This window comes from Stegostoma tigrinum, unplaced genomic scaffold, assembly GCF_030684315.1.
Source record: "Stegostoma tigrinum isolate sSteTig4 unplaced genomic scaffold, sSteTig4.hap1 scaffold_146, whole genome shotgun sequence".
Classification (NCBI taxonomy): domain Eukaryota; kingdom Metazoa; phylum Chordata; class Chondrichthyes; order Orectolobiformes; family Stegostomatidae; genus Stegostoma; species Stegostoma tigrinum.
Window position 1 is genome coordinate 263,718 of NW_026728090.1, and position 22,603 is coordinate 286,320.

General features: G+C 48.7%; 1 long non-coding RNA gene across 1 annotated transcript in view; it reads left to right on the forward strand.

Annotated features, from left to right (window-relative positions):
* Positions 1–22,603, forward strand: part of LOC132207752 (uncharacterized) — a 188,566-nt gene that overhangs the window by 3,778 nt on the left and 162,185 nt on the right. Inside the window, exon 2 of the long non-coding RNA XR_009443778.1 lies at positions 2,020–2,132. This is a non-coding gene — a long non-coding RNA (uncharacterized LOC132207752). The remainder of the gene's footprint in view (positions 1–2,019; positions 2,133–22,603) is intronic.

Here is a 22,603-nt window from a genome sequence, read left to right on the forward strand (position 1 = left end):
TCAAAGACGTTGCATACATACATTTTTTTCTCCTATTACCTTAGATTATTTTTTTGTTTATGCATGTTGTGTGGGTTTCCAGTCAGGCGCACAAACACAGGTTGATGCAGTCACTGTTACAACATGGTATTGAAGGAGAATTTGTGATCTTTGGAGTTTCATTCCAGTGGATGAAGGAGGGCACCATCAAGCCACTTCAGAGCACTACTGGTGACAAATTGTTGCAAGTTTTCAAGTGTTACCGATGGTCACATAAAATATGGCCTTTTTGTTGTTGCGCTATTCATCTTAACTGCAACATATCTAGTATTTAGGCTTGGAAACTATTTCAAGTTTTTTGATTTACTTATTCAAAATCATTTATGATTGTTGTCATGATATCTACAATATGTTGTTTTGATTGGACACAGAGGATTGGATCTGTCTTAATGGAAATAATGTATGCGCTTATAAAACCCCTTCTGGGCAAGGTAGTTGCTCAGTGGTTAGAGCTGCTCATGCACTGGGGAGCCAATTGAGATTCCAGTCTTGGGTAACTATCTGTGTGGAATTGACACGTCCTCCCCGCGTCTGCGAGGGGCTTCCGCCAGGTGCTGCAGTTTCCTCCCATTGTTCAAAGATGTGCAGGTCCTTATATGTGATTTGTGAAGCATTTCTTAAATGTTTCAATCCTGCCAGCATCCAGTGCCTTGGACAAAATAACTGGAGATGAATAAAAGATACAGTGCCTTCTGACACCATTTCCTGCTGGATTTTCATCAATCCTGCTTTATATCGGTGACAACTTCCATGACCTTTTTTGATGCTATGTCTGAATTGACAGTCCAGTTCCAAATATTTGTTGTGCAGTATTTCAAGGTCTCTGTTATAGCATACCCATGAATGTCCACTTCAAAAGATACTTCCATATCATAGAATCCCTACGGTGTGGAAACAAGCCCCTTTTGACCCAAGAAGTCCACGGCCACCCTCCAAAGAGCGTCTCACCCTAACTCATCCCCCAACCCTTTCCTCAGTAACCCTACATTTCCCATGACTAACACACCTAATCTACACATCCCTAAACACAATGGGCAAGTTTGGCATGGCCCATACACTGAGCCTGCACATCTTTGGACTGTGGGAGGCAACCAGAGCACCCAGCAGGAACCCATGCAGGCATGGGCAGAATGTACAAACTCCGCACAGAAGATCGTCCAACGGTGGGATCGAACCTGGGTCCCTGGCGCTGTGAGTCAGCAGTGCTAACCACTGAGCCACCGTGCTGCCCTTGGAGTTAGACAGAGCTTGCTTGTTCTTGGGTGGCCTCAAACTGCCAACCTCCACTTAGTGGCAAAAGTGCTGACCAACTGCACTCATCTTCACTGGTTTTTGCTTTGTATCATTGAATTCAATCCTTCAAACTCGATGATAAATATTTAAATTTCTGTTGATATGTGAGCGTTGTTTTTAGTACGCAGTATTGGTTTATTATGTTTCATTGGTATATAATGAATATTTTATGTATATGCAAATGGGCAAGTTGGTAGCGATGCAGTCCACAGACCTGGAGGATAATAACACTGTCCTTCAATCGCCCACGATGCCCTCTGCAAATTGGTAGAAAACAAAAATTTCTGTAAGATTCATCTCTCCTCCCGTCAGTCGATCAAAATTAATTCATGATTTTGTACAGGCCAATAACCGTAAGATTACACGAGCCTAAACAAAACTACTGGCTCATATTAGTTCAGTGAAGTGAAAGGGCAACAATAGAGGTAGTAGGAACTGCAGATGCTGGAGAATCTGAGATAAGAAGGTGTAAGGCTGGATGAACACAGCAGGCCAAGCAGTATCATTCGGCTCTGCACCTTGTTATCTCAGATTCTCCAGCGCCAATTTTCTGAAGTCGGGTCTCGTCCCGAAACATCAGCTTTCTTGCTTCTCTGATGCTGCTTGACCTGCTGTGTTCATCCAGCTCTCCACCTTTGGCAACAATAGAGTATGCTTTAAGTCACTAGATGGGTTTGTCTTCCTTAGGGTGGAGTTAGTGGAACCGAAAAAGATGTCTCCCTCACAGCGTTTGTGACAAAAGAATTGCATCGTTCCTTGGCGGCCTTTCAACAGAAGAATATTCAGAGATTTCCCGAGTGGTAAGAATGTAACTTCTTTTACTTCTCTTTATCTCACTTTTTCCAACAATTGCAAAATAGATTTTAGAAATAACATTGAGCTGAAGAAGTGTGAAAAGAAGAATAATTCCAAGCAGTGGTGGGACTTGGTCAGTGAGGTGGGAGGAGTGGATAGGTGGGAGAGAAGGCGGACAGGTCATTGAGGCGGGGATGAGGGGAGGAACTAGTCTTGGGATGAGGCTGGCGGGTGGGGAGATTTTGAGGGTGGCCAAGTCCACATTGAGGCTATTGAGTTGGAAGCTCCCGAGGCAGAATATGAGGTGCTGCTCCTCCAGTTTCTGGGTGGTTTGGTTGTGACACTGGAAGAGGCCCAGGATGGACATGTCATTCAGGGAGTGGGAGGGGGAGTTGAAGTGATGCAATGATTTGGACATGAAAATAGAAGGTGTGGTTAGTAAGTTTCCCAATGATTGAAGGTGTAGTAGCCAGCCAAGAAGGTCACCTCAGAATACAATGTGACATTGACAAGGGCCAATAAACTGAGGAATGGCAGATGGTGTTGAGGTTAGACAAATGTGAGGTGCTACATTTTGGAAAGGCAAATCAGGGCAGCACGTTTACACTCAAGGTTGTGGGGAGTGTTGCTTAATAAAGAGACACTGGAGTGCAGTTTCGTAGTTGCATCAAAGTACAGCCACCGGTAGAAAGGATATGAAGGACACATTTGGTGTGCTCGCCTTTATCGGTCAGTGCATTGAGGATAGGAGTTGGGAGATCACTTAGCAGCCATATAGGACGTTGGCTCGGCTGCTTTTGGAATACTGCAATCGATTTTGGTCTCCTTGCGAGAGGAAGGATGTCGGTGCAACATTGAGGGCCGAAGGGCCTGTTCTGCGCTGTGTTGTTGTATGTTGTAAACTTGAAAGGGTTCAGAGAAGATCTACAAGGATGTTATGAGCATCGGAGGTTGGAGGTATACCGTGGGCTTGAACAGGCAGCTATTTCTTGGAACTTTGGAGTTCAGGGCTGACCATATAGAAGTTTATACAATTACGAGGGACATGGATAGAGCGAACAGCCAAGATCTTTTCCCCGGGTTGCTGGAATCCAAAACTGGAGGGAATAGGTTAAAAATGAGAGAGGGAAGATTTAAAATGGACCGGATTTTTTTCATAGTGGTGCATGTATGGAGTGAGCTGCCAGAGGAAGTGGTGGAGGCTTGTACGTTTAAAAGGCATGTGGATGGGTATATGAATAGGATGGGTTGAGAGGAATATGGGCCAAATGCTGGCAAATGGGACTAAATTAATTTAGGATATCTGGTCAACATAGACAAATTGGGCCAAAGGATCTGTTTCCCGACTGTACATCTCTCTGATTCTAAGTGTCTTTTTTCTTAGCCACGTGGCCCATAATTAGAAAAACTTGAATCAGGATTTGGGAATATGACAATTCTAATTAGACCTGTTTGATGAAATTAACTCTGTAGGTAATGGTGGTTGAATTATGATTCGTCAAATTTGAGTTTATTGCAGCATCTTATAGAATAGAGGAAACACGTGTAATCAAAATTTAAAATCAAAACTTGGTAAAATTTTGCATTGGAAATACATGACCAGCCATTGGAGGAGATTCATGACCATTGCATTCAAGTGAGAACAACAAATGCGATTCAGTGACTCAGTGAAACGGGATGCAGTGACTCAGTGAAATTGGATGCAGTGACTGTGTGAACTGGGATGCAGTGACTGAGGGTAATGGGTTGTAGTGACTGCGGGAAATGGGTTGTAGTGACTGCGGGAAATGGGTTGTAGTGACTGCGGGAAATGGGATACAGTGACTGATGGAAATGGAATGCGTTGACTGATGGAAATGGGATGCGTTGACTGATTGAAAGGAGATGCAGTGACTGTGGGAAATGGCATGCTGTGTCTGAGGGTAATGGGATGCAGTGACTGAGGGGAATGGGATGCCGAGACTGATTGAACTGGGTTGCAGTGACTGAGTAAACTGGGATGCTGTGACTCTGTCTAATGGGATGCAGTGACTGAGGGAAATGGGATCCAGTGACTGTGGGAAATGGGTTGCAGTGTCTGAGTGAAATGGGATGCAGTGACTGAGTGAAATGGGCTGCAGTGAATGTGTGAACTGGGATGCAGTGACTCATGGAGATGGGATGCTGTGACTGAGTGAAATGGGATGCTGTGACTGAGGGTAATGGGAGGCAGTGACTGAGGGAAAGGTGATTCCGTGTATTTGGGAAATGGGATGCGGTGACTGTGGCGAATGGGATGCAGTGACTGAGTGAAATGGGATGCTGTGACTGAGGTGAATGGGATGCTGTGACTGAGGTTAATGGGATGCAGTGACTGAGGGAAAGGAGATGCAGTGACTGTGGGAAATGGCATGCTGTGACTGAGAGAAATGGGATGCTGTGACTGACGGTTTTGGGATGCAGTGACTCTTAAATGGGATGCAGTGACTGCGTGAAGTGGGCTGCAGTGACTGTGTCAAATGGGTTGCAGTGACTGAGTGAAATGGGATGCAGTGACTGATGGAAATGGGATGCAGTGACTGATGGGAATGGGATGCAGTGTCTGAGGGAAATGGGATGCTGTGACTGAGCGTACTGTGATGCAGTGACTGAGGGTAATGGGATGTAGTGACTGATGGTAATGGGATGCAGTGACTGGGAAATGGGATGCAGTGATTGATGGAAATGGGACGCAGTGACTAAGTGAAATGGGACGCAGTGACTGATGGAAAGGAGATGCAGTGACTCTGTGAAATGGGATGCAGTGACTGAGTGAAATGGGATGCAGTGACTGAGTGAAATGGGATTGCCGTGACTGTGGAAAGGAGATGCAGTGACTGAGGGAAATGGGTTGCAGTGACTGAGGGAAATGGGATGCAGTGACTGAGGGAAATGGGATGCAGTGACTGACGGAAATGGAATGCAGTGTCTGTTGGAAATGGGATCCTGCGACTGAAGGTAATGGGATGCAGTGACTGAGGCTAATGGGATTCAGTGACTGTGGGGAATGGGATGCAGTGACTAAGGAAATGGGTTGCAGTGACTGAGCGAAATGGGATGCAGTGACTGAGGGAAATGAGATGCCGAGACTGAGTGAACTGGGATGCAGTGACTGATGGAAATGGTATGCAGTGACTGATTGAAATGGGAAGCAGTCACTGACGGAAATGGAATGCAGTGTCTGTTGGAAATGGGATCCTGCGACTGAAGGTAATGGGATGCAGTGACTGAGGGTAATGGGATTCAGTGACTGAGATAAATGGGATGCAGTGACTGATGGAAATGGGATGCAGTGAATGAGGGAAATGGGATTCAGTGACTGAGATGAATAGGACGCAGTGACTGATGGAAATGGGATGCAGTGACTGAGGGTAATGGGTTGCAGTCACTGAGTGAAATGGGATGCTGTGACACTGTGGAATGGGATGCAGTGACTCAGTGGAATTTGACGCATTGACTGAGGGAAAGGAGATGCAGTGAATGTGGGAAATGGGATGCTCTGACTGAGGGTAATGTGATGCAGTGACTGAGGGTAACGCGATGCAGTGACTGTGGTTAATGGGATGCAGTGAATGAGGGAGAGGAGATGCAGTGAATGTGGGAAATTGGATGCAATGACTGAGGGAAATGGGATGCAGTGACTGATGGAAATCAGATGCAGTGTCTGAGGGAAATGGGATGCAGTGTCTGAGGGCAATGGGATGCAGTGACTGAGTGAAATTGGATTGCCGTGACTGTGGAAAGGAGATGCAGAGACTGAGGAAATGGGACGCAGTGACAGATGGAAATGGGATGCCCTGACTGAGTGTAAAGTGAAGCATTGAGTGAAATGGGATGCAGTGGCTGTGTGAATAGAGATGCAGTGACTGAGGGAAAGGAGATGCGGTGTCTGTTTGAAATGGGATGCAGCGACTCAAGTGAATGGGATGCCGTGTCTGTGGGGAATGGGATGCAGTGACTGTGGGGAATGGGATGCAGTGACAGTGCGGAATGGGATGCAGTGACTGCGATAAATGGGATGCAGTGACTGATGGAAATGGGATGCAGTGAATGAGGGAAATGGGATTCAGTGACTGTGGGGAATGGGATGCAGTGACTGATGGAAATGGGATTCAGTGACTGAGATAAATGGGATGCAGTGACTGATGGAAATGGGATGCAGTGAATGCGGGAAATGGGATTCAGTGACTGAGATGAATGGGACGCAGTGACTGATGGAAATGGGATGCAGTGACTGAGGGTAATGGGTTGCAGTCACTGAGTGAAATGGGATGCTGTGACACTGTGGAATGGGATGCAGTGACTCACTGGAATGTGACGCATTGACTGAGGGAAAGGAGATGCAGTGAATGTGGGAAATGGGATGCAGTGACTGAGGGAAATGGGGTGCTGTGACCGAGTGAAATGAGATGCAGTGACTGAGCGAAATGGGATGCAGTATTTTTGGGAAGTAGGATGCAATCACTGAGTGAAATGAGATGCAGAGACTGTGGGAAAGGAGACGCTGAGTCTATGGGAAATGGGATACAGTGAGTGTTGGAAATTGAATGCAGTGTCTGTGAGATATGGGAACCAGTGACTGATGGAAATGGGATGCTGGGACTGTGTTGAAGGAGCTGCAGTGATGGAGTCAATTGGGATGCAGTGACTGAGTGAAATGTGATGCAGTGACTGAGTGAAATGTGATGCAGTGACTGAGTGAAATGGGATGCAGTGACTGCGTGAAATGGGATGCAGTGACTGCGTGAAATGGGATGGAATGACTGCGTGAAATGCGATGCAGTGACTGCGTGAAATGGGATCCAATGACTGCGTGAAATGGGACGCAGTGACTGAGTGAAATGTGATTCCGTCACTGAGTGAAATATGTTGCACTCACTGAGTGTACTGTGATTCAGTAACTGAGTGTACTGTGATGCAGTCACTGAGTGAAATGGGATGCAGTGGCTGAGTGAAATGAGATGCAGTGACTGAGTGAAATGAGATGCAGTGACTGAGTGAAATGGGATGCAGTGACTGAGGGACATGGGATGCAGTGACGGAGGGAGGTGGGATGCAGTGACGGAGGGACGTGGGATGCAGTGACTGAGGGACATTGGATGCCGTGACTGAGGGAAATGGGATGCAGTGAGAGAGTGACATAAGCTGCAGTGACAGAGGGACTGGGAAGGAGTTTCTGAGTTAATAGGGAATCAGTGCCCGAGCGGGCTTGGGGTGCAGTGACTGAGGGAAATGGGATACAGTGCCTGACCGAAAAGGGACGCACTGACTGGGTGAAATGGGATGCAGTGACTGAGGGACATGGGATGCAGTGACACACGGACATGGGATGCAGTGACCTGAGGGAATTGGGATGCAGTGACTGAGGGAAATGGGATGCAGTGATTGCGTGAAATGGGTTGCAGTGACTGAGTGAAATGCGATGCAGTCACTGAGTGCAATGGGATACATCACTGAGTGCAATGGGATGCAGGGACTAGGTGAAATGGGATGCAGTGAATGATGGAAATTGGATGCAGTCACTGAGGGAAATGGGATGCAGTGAGTGTGGGAAATTGAATGCATCGTCTGTGAGATACGGGAAACAGTGACTGATGGAAATGTGATGCAGTGACTGAGGTGAATGAGATGCAGTGATTGAGTAAATGGGATGCAGTGACTGAGTGAAATGTGATGCAGTGACTGAGTGAAATGTGATGCAGTGACTGTTTGAAATGTGATGCAGTGACTGAGTGAAATGTGATGCAGTGACTGAGTGAAATGGGATGCAGTGACTGCGTGAAATGGGATGCAGTGACTGCGTAAAATGGGACGCAGTGACTGAGTGAAATGTGATTCCGTCACTGAGTGAAATATGCATACAAGATAATGAGAGGCATAGATAGAGTTCATAGCCAGAGACTATTTCCCAGGGTAGAAATGGCTAGCACGAGGGGTCATAGTTTTAAGCTGGTTGGTGGAAAGTATAGAGGGGATGTCAGAGGCAGGTTCTTTACGCAGAGAGTTGTGAGAGCATGGAATGCGTTGCCAGCAGCAGTTGTGGAAGCAAGGTCATTGGGGTCATTTAAGAGACTGCTGGACATGTATATGGTCACAGAAATTTGAGGGTGCATACATGAGGATCAATGGTCGGCACAACATTGTGGGCTGAAGGGCCTGTTCTGTGCTGTACTGTTCTGTGTTCTATGTTCTATGTTGCACTCACTGAGTGTACTGTGATTCAGTAACTGAGTGTACTGTGATGCAGTGGCTGAGTGAAATGAGATGCAGTGACTGAGTGAAATGGGATGCAGTGACTGTGTGAAATGGGATGCAGTGACTGAGGGACATGGGATGCAGTGACTGAGGGACATGGGATGCAGTGACTGAGGGACGTGGGATGCAGTGACGGAGGGACGTGGGATGCAGTGACTGAGGGACATTGGATGCCGTGACTGAGGGAAATGGGATGCAATGACAGAGTGACATGAACTGCAGGTACAGAGGGACTGGGAAGGAGTTTCTGAGTTAATAGGGAATCAGTGCCCGAGCGGGCTCGGGGTGCAGTGACTGAGGGAAATGCGATACAGTGCCTGACCGAAAAGGGACCCACTGACTGGGTGAAATGGGATGCAGTGACTGAGGGACATGGGATGCAGTGACTTAGGGACATGGGATGCAGTGACCTGAGGGAATTGGGATGCAGTGACTGAGGGAAATGGGATGCAGTGATTGCATGAAATGGGTTGCAGTGACTGAGTGAAATGCGATGCAGTCACTGAGTGCAATGGGATGCATCACTGAGTGCAATGGGATGCAGGGACAAGGTGAAATGGGATGCAGTGACTGATGGAAATTGGATGCAAAGACTGAGGGAAATGGGATGCAGTCACTGAGGGAAATGGAATGCATCGTCTGTGAGATACGGGAAACAGTGACTGATGGAAATGTGATGCAGTGACTGTGGTGAAGGAGATGCAGTGATTGAGTAAATGGGATGCAGTGACTGAGTGAAATGGGATGCAGTGACTGAGTGAAATGGGATGCAGTGACTGAGTGAAATGTGATGCAGTGGCTGCGTGAAATGGGATGCAGTGACAGAGGGAAATGGGACGCAGTGACTGAGTGTAATGGGACGCAGTGACTGAGGGTAATGTGATGCCGTGACTGTGGGAATATTGCGCGGTGACTGATGGAAATCGATTCGCTGTCTCAGTTGAATAGGATTCACTCTCTCCATTAAATGGGATGCAGTGACTGAGTGAAATGGGATGCAGTGACTGTGGGAAATGGGATGTAGTGACTGAGGGAAATGGGGTGCAGTGACTGAGTGAAATGGGATGCAGTGACTGAGGGAAATGGGATGCAGTGACTGAGGGAAATGGGATGCAGTGACTGAGTGAAATGGGATGCAGTGACTGAGTGAAATGGGATGCAGTGACTGACTGTAATGTGATGCCGTGACTGTGGGGAATTGGGTGCGGTGACTGAGTGAAATTGGATGCAATGACTGTGGGAAATGGGATGCTGTGACTGAGAGAAATGGGAGGCTGTGACTGAGTGAAATGGGATGCAGTGACCGTGGGAAATGGGATGCAGTGTCTGAGTGAAATGGGATGCAGTGTCTGAGTGAAATGGGATACTGTGACTGAGGGAAATGGGATGCAGTGACTGAGTGAAATGGGATGCAGTGACTGAGGGAAATGGGGTGCAGTGACTGAGGAAATGGGATGCAGTACCTGATGGAACTTGAATGCAGCGTCAGTTGAGAAACGGGATGCAGTGACGGAGTGAAATGGGATGCAGTGACTGAGTGAAATGAGAGGGCGTGACTGAGTGAAGTGGGAGGCAGTGACAGAGGGTAATGGGATGCAGTGACAGAGGGTAATGGGATGGAGTGACAGAGGGTAATGGGATGCAGTGACTGAGCGTAATGGGATGCAGTGACTGAGCGTAATGGGATGCAGTGACTGAGTGAAATGGGATGCAGTGACTGAGGGTAATGTGATGCAGTGACTGAGTGAAATGGGGTGCCTAGACTGACGGTAATGGGATGCAGTCACTGAGTGAAATGGCATGCAGTGACTGAGTGAAATGGGATGCAGTGATTGAGGGAAATAAGATGCAGTGACTGAGGGAAATGAGATGCAGTGACTGAGGGAAATGGGGTGCTGAGACTGAGTGTAATGGGATGCAGTGACTGAGTGAAATGGGATGCAGTGACTGAGTGAAATGGGGTGCCTAGACTGACGGTAATGGGATGCAGTCACTGAGTGAAATGGCATGCAGTGACTGAGTGAAATGGGATGCAGTGATTGAGCGAAATAAGATGCAGTGACTGAGGGAAATGAGATGCAGTGACTGAGGGAAATGAAATGCAGTGACTGAGGGAATGGAGATGCAGTGACTTGGAAATGGAATGCTGTGACTGAGGGCAATGGGATGCACTGTCTCAGTTCAGTGAGATGCACTGTCTCAGTTAAATGGGATGCAGTGACTGAGTCAAATGCGATGCAGTGACTGGATGAAATGGGATGCAGTGTCTGGATGAAATGGGATGCAGTGACTGGATGAAATGGGATGCAGTGACTGAGTGAAATGGGACGCAGTGACTGAGTGAAATGGGACGCAGTGACTGAGTGAAATGGGATGCAGTGACCGTGGGAAATGGGATGCAGTGTCTGAGTGAAATGGGATGCAGTGTCTGAGTGAAATGGGATACTGTGACTGAGGGAAATGGGATGCAGTGGCTGAGGGAAATGGGATGCAGTGGCTGAGCGAAATGGGATGCAGTGACTGAGTGAAATGGGATGCAGTGACTGAGGGAAATGGGGTGCAGTGACTGAGGAAATGGGATGCAGTACCTGACGGAACTTGAATGCAGCGTCAGTTGAGAAACGGGATGCAGTGACGGAGTGAAATGGGATGCAGTGACTGAGTGAAGTGGGAGGCAGTGACTGAGGGTAATGGGATGCAGTGACAGAGGGTAATGGGATGCAGTGACAGAGGGTAATGGGATGGAGTGACTGAGCGTAATGGGATGCAGTGACTGAGGGTAATGTGATGCCGTGACTGAGTGAAATGCGATGCTGTGACTGAGGAAGGGACATAGAGTGACTGAGTGAAATGGGGTGCTGAGACTGAGTGAAATTGGATGTAGTGACTGAGTGAAATGGGATGCAGTGACTGAGTGAATTGGGATGCAGTGACTGAGTGAAATGGGGTGCCTAGACTGACGGTAATGGGATGCAGTCACTGAGTGAAATGGCATGCAGTGACTGAGTGAAATGGGATGCAGTGATTGAGGGAAATAAGATGCAGTGACTGAGGGACATGAGATGCAGTGACTGAGGGAATGGAGATGCAGTGACTTGGAAATGGAATGCTGTGACTGAGGGCAATGGGATGCACTGTCTCAGTTCAGTGAGATGCACTGTCTCAGTCAAATGGGATGCAGTGACTGAGTCAAATGGGATGCAGTGACTGAGTCAAATGCGATGCAGTGACTGGATGAAATGGGATGCAGTGTCTGGATGAAATGGGATGCAGTGACTGAGTGAAATGGGATGCAGTGACTGAGTGAAATGGGATGCAGTGACAGAGGGAAATGGGATGCAGTGACTGAGTGTAATGGGACGCAGTGAATGAGGGTAATGTGATGCCGTGACTGTGGGGAATATTGCGCGGTGACTGATGGAAATGGATTTGCTGTCTCAGTTGAATAGGATTCACTCTCTCCATTGAATGGGATGCAGTGACTGAGTGAAATGGGATGCAGTGACTGTGGGAAATGGGATGTAGTGACTGACTGAAATGGGGTGCAGTGACTGAGTGAAATGGGGTGCTGTGACTGACTGAAATGGGATGCTGTGACTGAGGGAAATGGGATGCAGTGACTGTGGGAATTGGGTTGCAGTGACGATAGGAAAAGGTTGCAGTGACTGAGGGAAATGGGAGGCAGTGATGATGGGAAATGGGCCGCAGTGTCTGAATGAAATGGGCCGCAGTGCCTGAGTGAAATGGGCCGCAGTGCCTGAGTGAAATGGGATGCAGTGCCTGAGGGTAACGGGATGCAGTGACTGAGTGAAATGGGATGCAGTGACTGAGTGAAAAGGGATGCAGTGACTGAGTGAAATGGGATGTAGTGACTGAGTGAAATGGGATGTAGTGACTGAGTGAAATGGGATGTAGTGACTGAGTGAAGTGGGATGCAGTGACTGAGTGAAGTGGGACGCAGTGACTGAGTGAAGTGGGACGCAGTGACTGAGTGAAATGGGACGCAGTGACTGAGTGAAATGGGACGCAGTGACTGAGGGTAATGAGACGCAGTGACTGAGGGTAATGAGACACAGTGACTGAGTGAAATGCGATGCAGTGACTGAGGGAAAGGAGATGCAGTGACTGTGGCAAATGGGTTGCAGTGACTTTGGCAAATGTGTTGCAGTGACTGTGAGAAATGTGTTGCAGTGACTGAGGGAAATGGGATGCAGTGAGTGAGGGAAATGGGTTGCAGTGCCTGAGTGAAATGGGCTGCAGTGTCTGAGTGAAATGGGCTGCAGTGTCTGAGTGAAATGGGCTGCAGTGCCTGAGGGTAATGGGATGCAGTGCCTGAGTGAAATGTGATGCCGTGACTGTGGGGAATAGGGTGTGGGGACTGAGGGTAACGCGATGCAGTGACTGAGTGAAATGCGATGCAGTGACTAAGGAAAGGACATGCAGTGAGTATGGGAAATGGGACGCACTGACTGAGTGAGATGGGGTGCCGGGACTGTGGGGAGTAGGGTGTGGTGACTGATGGAAATTGATTCACTGTCTCAGTTGAACAGGATTCACTGTCTCCATTAAATGGGATGCAGTGACTGAGTGAAATGGGATGCAGTGACTGAACGAAATGAGTTGCAGTGAATGAGGGACAGAAGGTGCCGTGAATGAATGAAATGAGGTGCCATGACTGAGGGAAAGTAGATGCAGTGACTGAGGGAAAGGAGATGCAGTGACCATGGGAAATGGGTTGCAGTGACTGTGAGAAATGTTTGCAGTGACTGTGGGAAAAGGGAGGCAGTGACTGAGGGAAATGGGATGCAGTGACTGAGTGAAATAGGATGCAGTCACTGAGTGAAATGGGATGCAGTGACTGAGTGAAATGGGGTGCTGTGACTGACTGAAATGGGATGCTGTGACTGAGGGAAATGGGATGCAGTGACTGTGGGAAATGGGAGGCAGTGACTGAGGGAAATGGGATGCAGTGACTGAGGGAAATGGGATGCACTGACTGAGGGAGATGGGGTGCTCAGACTGAGTGAAATGTGATGCAGTGACTGTGGCAAATGTGTTGCAGTGACTGTGAGAAATGTGTTGCAGTGAATGAGGGAAATGGGATGCAGTGACTGAGGGAAATGGGATGCAGTGACAGAGGGAAATGGGACGCAGTGACTGAGTGAAATGGGATGCAGTGTCTGGATGAAATGGGATGCAGTGACTGGATGAAATGGGATGCAGTGACTGAGGGAAATGGGATGCAGTGACAGAGGGAAATGGGACGCAGTGACTGAGTGAAATGGGATGCAGTGTCTGAGTGAAATGGTGTGCAGTGACTGAGGAAATGGGATGCAGTACCTGACGGAACTTGAATGCAGCGTCAGTTGAGAAACGGGATGCAGTGACGGAATGAAATGGGATGCAGTGACTGAGTGAAATGAGAGGGAGTGACTGAGTGAAGTGGGAGGCAGTGACTGAGTGAAGTGGGAGGCAGTGACTGAGGGTAATGGGATGCAGTGACAGAGGGTAATGGGATGCAGTGACAGAGGGTAATGGGATGCAGTGACAGAGGGTAATGGGATGGAGTGACTGAGCGTAATGGGATGCTGTGACTGAGGAAGGGACATGGAGTGACTGAGTGAAATGGGGTGCTGAGACTGAGTGAAATGGGATGCAGTGACTGAGTGAAATGGGATGCAGTGACTGAGTGAAATGGGATGCAGTGACTGAGTGAAATGGGGTGCCTAGACTGACGGTAATGGGATGCAGTCACTGAGTGAAATGGCATGCAGTGACTGAGTGAAATGGGATGCAGTGATTGAGGGAAATGAGATGCAGTGACTGAGGGAAATGAGATGCAGTGACTGAGGGAATGGAGATGCAGTGACTTGGAAATGGAATGCTGTGACTGAGCGCAATGGGATGCACTGTCTCAGTTCAGTGAGATGCACTGTCTCAGTTAAATGGGATGCAGTGACTGGATGAAATGGGATACAGTGACTGAGTGAAATGGGATGCAGTGACTGAGTGAAATGGGATGCAGTGACTGTGGGAAATGGGATGTAGTGACTGACTGAAATGGGATGCAGTGACTGAGGGAAATGGGATGCAGTGACTGTGGGAATTGGGTTGCAGTAACGATAGGAAAAGGTTGCAGTGACTGAGGGAATTGGGATGCAGTGACTGAGGGAAATGGGAGGCAGTGATGATGGGAAATGGGCCGCAGTGGCTGAATGAAATCGGCCGCAGTGCCTGAGTGAAATGGGCCGCAGTGCCTGAGTGAAATGGGCCGCAGTGACTGAGTGAAATGGGATGCAGTGCCTGAGGGTAATGGGATGCAGTGACTGAGTGAAATGGGATGCAGTGACTGAGTGAAAAGGGATGCAGTGACTGAGTGAAAAGGGATGCAGTGACTGAGTGAAATGGGATGCAGTGACTGAGTGAAATGGGATGTAGTGACTGAGTGAAATGGGATGTAGTGACTGAGTGAAATGGGATGTAGTGACTGAGTGAAATGGGATGCAGTGACTGAGTGAAGTGGGATGCAGTGAATGAGTGAAATGTGGTGCAGTGACTGAGTGAAATGTGGTGCAGTGACTGAGTGAAATGGGACGCAGTGACTGAGGGTAATGAGACGCAGTGACTGAGGGTAATGAGACACAGTGACTGAGTGAAATGCGATGCAGTGACTGAGGGAAAGGAGATGCAGTGACTGTGGCAAATGGGTTGCAGTGACTGAGGGAAATGGGATGCAGTGAGTGTGGGAAATGGGTTGCAGTGCCTGAGTGAAATGGGCTGCAGTGTCTGAGTGAAATGGGCTGCAGTGTCTGAGTGAAATGGGCTACAGTGCCTGAGGGTAATGGGATGCAGTGCCTGAGGGTAATGGGATGCAGTGCCTGAGGGTATTGGGATGCAGTGCCTGAGGGTAATGGGATGCATTGACAGAGTGAAATGGGATGCAGTGATTGAGTGATATTGGATGTAGTGACTGAGTGAAATGGGATGTAGTGACTGAGTGAAATGGGATGCAGTGCCTGAGTGAAATGTGATGCCGTGACTGTGGGGAATAGGGTGTGGGGACTGAGGGTAACGCGATGCAGTGACTGAGTGAAATGCGATGCAGTGACTAAGGAAAGGACATGCAGTGACTATGGGAAATGGGATGCACTGACTGAGTGAGATGGGGTGCCGGGACTGTGGGGAGTAGGGTGTGGTGACTGATGGAAATTGATTCACTGTCTCAGTTGAACAGGATTCACTGTCTCCGTTAAATGAGATGCAGTGACTGAGTGAAATGGGATGCACTGACTGATTGAAATGGGATGCAGTGACTGAGGGAAATGCGATGCAGTGACTGGATGAAATGGGAGACACTGACTGTGAGAAATGTGTTGCAGTGACTGAGGGGAATGGGATGCAGTGAGTGAGGGAAATGGGTTGCAGTGCCTGAGTGAAATGGGATGCAGTGCCTGAGTGAAATGGGCTGCAGTGCCTGAGTGAAATGGGCTGCAGTGCCTGAGGGTAATGGGATGCAGTGCCTGAGGGTAATGGGATGCAGTGACAGAGTGAAATGGGATGTAGTGACTGAGTGAAATGGGATGCAGTGCCTGAGTGAAATGTGATGCCGTGACTGTGGGGAATAGGGTGTGGGGACTGAGGGTAACGCGATGCAGTGACTGAGTGAAATGCGATGCAGTGACTAAGGAAAGGACATGCAGTGAGTATGGGAAATGGGACGCACTGACTGAGTGAGATGGGGTGCCGGGACTGTGGGGAGTAGGGTGTGGTGACTGATGGAAATTGATTCACTGTCTCAGTTGAACAGGATTCACTGTCTCCATTAAATGGGATGCAGTGACTGAGTGAAATGGGATGCAGTGACTGAACGAAATGAGTTGCAGTGACAGAGGGAAATGAGATGCAGTGAATGAGGGACAGAAGGTGCCGTGAATGAATGAAATGAGGTGCCATGACTGAGGGAAAGTAGATGCAGTGACTGAGGGAAAGTAGATGCAGTGACTGAGGGAAAGGAGATGCAGTGACCATGGGAAATGGGTTGCAGTGACTGTGAGAAATGTTTGCAGTGACTGTGGGAAAAGGGAGGCAGTGACTGAGGGAAATGGGATGCAGTGACTGAGTGCAATGGGATGCAGTCACTGAGTGAAATAGGATGCAGTCACTGAGTGAAATGGGATGCAGTGACTGAGTGAAATGGGGTGCTGTGACTGACTGAAATGGGATGCTGTGACTGAGGGAAATGGGATGCAGTGACTGTGGGAAATGGGAGGCAGTGACTGAGGGAAATGGGATGCAGTGACTGAGGGAAATGGGAGGCAGTGACTATGGGAAATGGGCTGCACTGACTGAGTGACATGTGATGCAGTGACTGTGGCAAATGTGTTGCAGTGACTGTGAGAAATGTGTTGCAGTGACTGAGGGGAATGGGAAGCAGTGAGTGAGGGAAATGGGTTGCAGTGCCTGAGTGAAATGGGATGCAGTGCCTGAGTGAAATGGGCTGCAGTGCCTGAGTGAAATGGGCTGCAGTGCCTGAGGGTAATGGGATGCAGTGCCTGAGGGTAATGGGATGCAGTGACAGAGTGAAATGGGATGTAGTGACTGAGTGAAATGGGATGCAGTGCCTGAGTGAAATGTGATGCCGTGACTGTGGGGAATAGGGTGTGGGGACTGAGGGTAACGCGATGCAGTGACTGAGTGAAATGCGATGCAGTGACTAAGGAAAGGACATGCAGTGAGTATGGGAAATGGGATGCACTGACTGAGTGAGATGGGGTGCCGGGACTGTGGGGAGTAGGGTGTGGTGACTGATGGAAATTGATTCACTGTCTCAGTTGAACAGGATTCACTGTCTCCGTTAAATGGGATGCAGTGACTGAGTGAAATGGGATGCAGTGACTGAGGGAAATGGGACGCAGTGACTGAGTGCAATGGGACGCAGTGACTGAGGATAATGTGATACCGTGACTGTGGGGAATATTGCGCGGTGACTGTGGGAAATGGATTTGCAGTCTCAGTTGAATCGGATTCACTCTCTCCATTAAATGGGATGCAGTGTCTGAGTGAAATGGGATGCAGTGACTGTGGGAAATGGGATATAGTGACTGAGAGAAATGGGATACAGTCACTGAGGGAAATGAAATGCAGGGACTGAGGGTAATGAGACGCAGTGACTGAAGGAAATGCGATGCAGTGACTGTGGGAAATGGGATGCAGTGACTGAGTGAAATGCGATGCAGTTAGGGAAGTAAAGGAGATGCAGTGACTTGGGGAAATGGGTTGCAATGACTGTGGGAAATGGGTTGCAGTGACTGAGGGAAATGGGATGCAGTGCCTGAGTGAAATGGGCTGCAGTGACTGAGTAAAATGGGATGCAGTGACTGAGTGAAATGGGATGCAGTGACTGAGTGAAATGGGACGCAGTGACTGAGTGCAATGGGACGCAGTGACTGAGTGATAATGGGATGCAGTGACTGATGGAAATGGGATGCAATGACTGAACGAAATGAGATGCAGTGACTGAGTGAAATGTGATGCAGTGACTAAGGAAAGGACATGCAGTGACTATGGGAAATGGGATCCACTGACTGAGTGTGATGGGGTGTCGGGACTGTGGAGATTAGGGTGTGGTGACTGATGGAAATTGATTCACTGTCTCAGTTGAACAGGATTCACTGTCTCCGTTAAATGAGATGCAGTGACTGAGTGAAATGGGATGCACTGATTGATTGAAATGGGATGCAGTGACTGATGGAAATGCGATGCAGTGACTGGATGAAATGGGAGACACTGACTGAGTGAAATGGGCTGCAGTGCCTGAGTGAAATGGGCTGCAGTGCCTGAGTGAAATGGGCGGCAGTGCCTGAGTGAAATGGGCGGCAGTGCCTGAGTGAAATGGGATGCAGTCACTGAGTGAAATGGGACCCAGTGACTGAGGATAATGTGATACCGTGACTGTGGGGAATATTGCGCGGTGACTGATGGAAATGGATTTGCTGTCTCAGTTGAATAGGATTCACTCTCTCCATTAAATGGGATGCATTGTCTGAGTGAAATGGGATGCAGTGACTGTGGGAAATGGGATACAGTGACTGAGAGAAATGGGATGCAGTCACTGAGGGAAATGAAATGCAGGGACTGAGGGTAATGAGACGGAGTGACTGAAGGAAATGCGATGCAGTGACTGTGGGAAATGGGATGCAGTAACTGAGTGAAATGCGATGCAGTGACTGAAGTAAAGGAGATGCAGTGACTTGGGGAAATGGGTTGCAGTGACTAGGGGAAATGGGTTGCAGTGACTGTGGGAAATGGGATGCAGTGACTGAGTGATAATGGGATGCAGTGACTGATGGAAATGGGATGCAATGACTGAACGAAATGAGATGCAGTGACTGAGTGAAATGCGATGCAGTGACTAAGGAAAGGACATGCAGTGACTATGGGAAATGGGATGCACTGACTGAGTGAGATGGGATGCAGTGACTGAGGGAAATGCGATGCTGTGACTGAGGGAAATGCGATGCAGTGACTGGATGAAATGGGAGACAGTGACTGAGTGAAATGGGATGCAGAGACTGAGTCAAATGGGATGCAGTGACTGAGTGAAATGGGATGCAGTGACTGTGGGAAATGGGATATATTGACTGAGAGAAATGGGATGCAGTCACTGAGGGAAATGAAATGCAGGGACTGAGGGTAATGAGACGCAGTGACTGAAGGAAATGTCATGCAGTGACTGTGGGAAATGGGATGCAGTGACTGAGTGAAATGCGATGCAGTGAGTGGAGTAAAGGAGATGCAGTGACTTGGGGAAATGGGTTGCAGTGACTAGGGGAAATGGGTTGCAGTGACTTGGGGAAATGGGTTGCAGTGACTGTGGGAAATGGGTTGCAGTGACTGTGGGAAATGGGTTGCAGTGACTGAGGGAAATGGGCTGCAGTGCCTGAGTGAAATGGGCGGCAGTGCCTGAATTAAATGGGATGCTGTGACTGAGGGAAATGGGATGCAGTGACTGTAGGAATTGGGTTGCAGTGACTACAGGAAAAGGTTGCAGTGACAGAGGGAAATGGGAGGGAGTGACTGAGTGAAATGGGAGGCAGTGACTATGGGAAATGGGATGCACTGACTGAGGGAAAGGAGATGCAGTGACTTACTGAAATGGGAGGTAGTGACTGACTGAAATGGGAGGGAGTGACTGAGTGAAATGGGAGGCAGTGTCTGAGTGAAGTGGGAGGCAGTGACTGAGTGAAATGTGATGCATTCACCGAGTGAAATGTGATGCATTCACCGAGTGAAATGTGATGCAGTCACTGAGGGAAATGAGATGCAGTGACTGAGGGTAATGTGATGCAGTGGCTGAGTGAAATGCGATGCTGTGACTGAGGAAGGGACATGCAGTGACTGAGTGAAATGGGGTGCTGAGACTCGGTGAAATGTGATGCAGTGACTGAGTGAAATGGGATGCAGTCACTGAGTGAAATGGGATGCAGTCACTGAGGGAAATGAAATGCAGGGACAGAGGGTTATGAGACGCAGTGACTGAATGAAATGCGATGCAGTGACTGTGGGAAAGGAGATGCAGTGACTGTGGGAAAGAGGTTGCAGTGACTGGGGGAAATGGGTTGCAGTGACTGTGGGAAATGGGTTGCAGTGACCTAGGGAAATGGGATGCAGTGAGTGAGGGAAATGAGTTGCAGTGCCTGAGTGAAATGGGCTGCAGTGCCTGAGTGAAATGGGCTGCAGTGCCTGAGTGAAATGGGATGCAGTGCCTGAGTGAAATGGGATGCAGTGACTGAGTGAAATGGGACGCAGTGACTGAGTGAAATGGGACGCAGTGACTGAGTGAAATGGGACGCAGTGACTGAGTGCAATGGGACGCAGTGACTGAGGATAATGTGATACCGTGACTGTGGTGAATATTGCGCGGTGACTGATGGAAATGGATTTGCTGTCTCAGTTGAATAGGATTCACTCTCTCCATTCAATGGGATGCAGTGTCTGAGTGAAATGGGATGCAGTGACTGTGGGAAATGGGATATAGTGACTGAGAGAAATGGGATGCAGTCACTGAGGGAAGTGAAATGCAGGGACTGAGGGTAATGAGACGCAGTGACTGAAGGAAATGCGATGCAGTGACTGTGGGAAATGGAATGCAGTGACTGAGTGAAATGCGATGCAGTGACTAAGGAAAGGACATGCAGTGACTATGGGAAATGGGATGCACTGACTGAGTGAGATGGGGTGCCGGGACTGTGGGGAGTAGGGTGTGGTGACTGATGGAAATTGATTCACTGTCTCAGTTGAACAGGATTCACTGTCTCCGTTAAATGGGATGCAGTGACTGAGTGAAATGGGATGCAGTGACTAAACGAAATGAGTTGCAGTGACTGAGGGAAATGAGATGCAGTGACAGAGGGAAATGAGATGCAGTGACAGAGGGAAATGAGATGCAGTGAATGAGGGACAGAAGGTGCCGTGAATGAATGAAATGAGGTGCCATGACTGAGGGAAAGTAGATGCAGTGACTGAGGGAAAGTAGATGCAGTGACTGAGGGAAAGGAGATGCAGTGACCATGGGAAATGGGTTGCAGTGACTGTGAGAAATGTTTGCAGTGACTGTGGGAAAAGGGAGGCAGTGACTGAGGGAAATGGGTTGCAGTGACTGAGTGAAATAGGATGCAGTGACCGAGTGAAATGGGATGCAGTGACCGAGTGAAATGGGATGCTGTGACTGAGGGAAATGGGATGCAGTGACTGAGGGAAATGGGAGGCAGTGACTATGGGAAATGGGATGCACTGACTGAGGGAGATGGGGTGGTCAGACTGAGTGAAATGTGATGCAGTGACTGAGGGAAATGTGACGCAGTGACTGAGGGAAAGGAGATGCAGTGACTGAGGGAAATGAGATGCAGTGACAGAGGGAAATGAGATGCAGTGACTGAGGGACAGGTGGTGTCGTGACTGAGGGACAGGAGGTGCCGTGACTGAGGGACAGGAGATGCCGTGACTGTGGGAAATGAGATGCAGTGACTGTGGGAAATGAGATGCAGTGACTGTGGGAAAGGAGATGCAGTGACTGTGGGAAATGGGTTGCAGTGACTGTGAGAAAAGTTTGCAGTGACTGTGGGAAAAGGGAGGCAGTGACTGAGTGAAATGTGATGCAGTGACTGAGTGAAATGGGATGCAGTGACTGAATGAAATGGGATGCAGTGACTGAGGGAAATGGGATGCAGTGACTGAGGGAAATGTGATGCAGTGACTGAGTGAAATGGGACGCAGTGACTGAGGGTAATGGGACGCAGTGACTGAGGGAAGTGAGATGCAGTGACTGAGGGAAAGGAGATGCAGTGACTGTGGGAAATGAGATGCAGTGCCTGAGTGAAATGGGATGCACTGCCTGAGTGAAATGGGATGCTGTGACTGAGTAAAATGGGATGCAGTCACTGTGGGAAATAAGTTGCAGTGACTGTACGAAAAGGTTGCAGTGACTGAGGGATTTGGGATGCAGTGACTGAGGGAAATGGAATGCTGTGACTGAGGAAAGGACATGCAGTGAATATGGGAAATGGGTTGCACTGACTGAGTGAGATGGGGTGCTCAGACGGAGTGAAATGTGATGCAGTGACTGAGGGAAAGGAGATGCAGTGATTGTGGGAAATGGAATGCTGTTCCTGAGGGTAATGGGATGCTGTGACTGAGTAAAATGGGATGCAGTCACTGTGGGAAATGAGTTGCAGTGACTGTACGAAAAGGTTGCAGTGACTGAGTGAAGTGGGAGGCAGTGACTGAGTGAAGTGGAATGCAGTGACTGAGGGAAATCGGATGCAGTGACTGAGGGAAATGGGATGCAGTGACTGAGGGAAATGGGATGCTGTGACTGAGTAAAATGGGATGCAGTCACTGTGGGAAATGAGTTGCAGTGACTGTACGAAAAGGTTGCAGTGACTGAGTGAAGTGGGAGGCAGTGACTGAGTGAAGTGGAATGCAGTGACTGAGGGAAATCGGATGCAGTGACTGAGGGAAATGGGATGCAGTGACTGAGGGAAATGGGATGCAGTGACTGTGGGAAATGGGATATAGTGACTGAGAGAAATGGGATGCAGCCACTGAGGGAAATGAAATGCAGGGACTGAGGGTAATGAGACGCAGTGACTGAAGGAAATGTGATGCAGTGACAGTGGGAAATGGGATGCAGTGACTGAAGTAA